Source organism: Arachis ipaensis, chromosome B02 (genome assembly GCF_000816755.2).
Source record: "Arachis ipaensis cultivar K30076 chromosome B02, Araip1.1, whole genome shotgun sequence".
In the NCBI taxonomy this organism is placed as follows: Eukaryota; Viridiplantae; Streptophyta; class Magnoliopsida; order Fabales; family Fabaceae; genus Arachis; species Arachis ipaensis.
In genome coordinates, this window is record NC_029786.2 from 14,359,343 (window position 1) to 14,362,388 (window position 3,046).

Consider the following 3,046-nt stretch of genomic DNA (forward strand, 5'->3'; position numbering starts at 1 on the left):
GAGGTGAATAGAAAATCACCCTGAATTGTTCTAACACTTCCCTCATGATGAGGTCCTTCCTCGATATTCTTTGGAAGAAATGCTAGGTCTCCACACATATTTTTTTTTTGAATAAAGTATACTTTTTGTTTCTGAAGTTTGACAAAAGTTTCAAAAATACCCTTTAGTTTTATTTTGTTTTACTTTTGTCCTAAAAATTTTTTATTTGCATCAAATATACCTCTGATGGCTAATTTTTCAAAAAATTTAAGACAAATTCAACAACAATTTCATAAGAACAACCCTCAACACAAGCAAATCAAACATAATTTTCATGCATTATTGTTAGATTCGTCTTAAATTTTTTAAAAATGTAGCTGTCAAGGATATATTTGATGCAAAACGAAAACTTTTGGGACAAAATTGAAACAAAATAAAACTTAGCGGTATTTTTGAAATTTTTGCCAAACTTCAGAAACAAAAAGTATACTTTACCTTTTTTTTTTTAAATAAAAAGCTCAACAGATTAAAGTGGAGCATTAATATAAAAATACTAGACACATAAAATAAACTAATCCCTAATAATTATATGTGTTAAAGAAATGCTAGGTCTCCACAAATATAATTAGCATACAATTACTAATAATAATTGATACAATTAACATAAATTACAGAACTTATTACATATAACTAGCATATAATTAATAGTGATTACTAACACAATTAGCATACAATTAGCACAAACTATAAAATCTATGATATACAATTAGCTTACAATTAATATATAGAAATATCACTATCTAAATCTACATTAAAACTGAAGAAATCAAGTATATAAAATTCTTAAAAAACAACTGAAAAAAATTTGAAAACTCACCTACACTTGCTACAAAAGAAGCAGACGCAAAGTCGGAAACGGGTAGGGGACTTAGGGTTGCAGAACCGTTGCAGAATCAAGGACAGACTCACCGAAGGTTGTACCAGTTTGATGCGCATCCGATCCTTTGTATAACTATGCCTCAAACAGAAGCAGAGGCGGATTTAGGGGAGACCAGCATGGATCATGACCCCCCTAAATTTTTAAAACTTAAAATACATTACGCATAATGTTTAAAAGTTTTGATAAATATATTTTTTAGTTCAGTGGTTAAAGGAAGGTATTATATACTTCAAAGTATGGGTTCAAGTCGCTTCTCTTTATAAGATTTCTGAATCCGCCACTATAAGATTTCTGAATCTGCCACTGAAAAGAAGCATCACCTTTTTTTGTGTTTCTCAAATATAGTAATTTATGGATTAAGTGAGGGTAAACTGATACATTCTCAACCAAACTATGAGCTCCGCTCCTTTGGAAAACCAGATGGAAAATTAGCACTGCGTTTGGTTCTTGATAACAAAACAAAAATAAATACAAAGGACAAAAATATAAAAATTAGTGTTTTACATTTTATTTAGTGATAAATTAAAATAAATTATAAAAATTTTATTTATTTTAATTTTTTTATTCAAAATATTTAAAAAATATATAATAATAAAAAATATAATTATAAAAATTAAGAAAAATAATAAAAAATAAGTTGTATTTTTTATTAGTGTTTTTATATCTTTTTGTCAGCATAAATATAAAATATAATAATTCAGTATCTTTGACACAATATTTCTGTTCATATCTTATCTTGTTACTTAGATTATTTTTTATGAATAATTGATAATATTAAACACCCAAAATGTATGCAAGAACGAAAATGTGAACTGCAGTGATAACAACAAAGAGCTGCTACTAGGAAAAAATCTAGATTGGAGAATATGTGAAGAAAATTTTATGTCCTACACTATTTAAGTTGTGATGTTAATAGTTTGATAATTCACAAAGAATTGAGAAAGAGAGAAAAATAAATTCTTTTCCTTTTGAAAAAAAATAAAAAAATTTTTAAAAAATATTAGTTGAGTTATTACTTATATACTATGTACTCCTTATGTACTATCACTATAACAAAAAAAAAAAAGCTACAACAAATAAGTTTACATCAAATATTGATAAAAAAAATTTAGGTAACAATTTTTGTAGAAAAAAGATTTGTGTATATTCAAGTTGTATAAAATCTATTTTATTATATAAAAATTAGATTTTTCCCCTTAATAATGGAGCTAACGTGGCATGTTTCTCAAAGTGTTTCTCAATTTATTTCTTTTAACTCATTAAATACAAATTATTACGATAAACTACATATATCAACTAATTGATTTGATTAGATATTTAAATATCACATAATTTATTATAATTTATATCAATTTGAATTGGTAGTATTTTTAATTTATTTCTTTTAGTGTTCTATTAGTATTTTTTAATTTATTTCTTTTAATTTATTAAACCAAATTTATTAGGTGTATTAATTAATTTGATTAATTTATTAGTAAAATAGGCGACCTGGATATTTTCAACTAATAATTAAATCAAATCAAATCAAATCATATATATTGAGCCAAATTCAAATCATGTGAATTAATGACTAAACTAAAATAAAATGATTTTTTATTTATTCAAATTGAATTCAATAAATACAAATTATTTTTGTTTGATAATCATAATCATTTGGTCTACTATATATAGATGGCCACACAAAATTATAAGAATCATCATTTTTATAGCTCTTGCTATTTCAACTCTTCTTTTCTGTTTTCAGGTATAATTTCTTTTATGTATAAATGTACTCAAAATGAGAAGGTACGGATGAGTGTTTCGTTAATTGTTTGTTTGACTAATACTATAGTTCAAAAATTAACAACAAACAAGCAATAAGGATTCATAAAAAATCTATTATATATTATCAATTTTATGATTAAAATATGTCACATATTATATTCTCATCTATTCTACTTATTATCTATTTTATTATATAAAAATCAGGTTTCTATACTTAATGATGGAGCCACTACAACAATATAGACTATTTTTAAGGATTATTATGTGTCAAAAAAAATTAAAATTCATCAAAAAAATAAATTTTGACACTATTTTAACTATGAAAATATGTTAAAATTTGTCAAAAAAAAAAAAAAACAAATT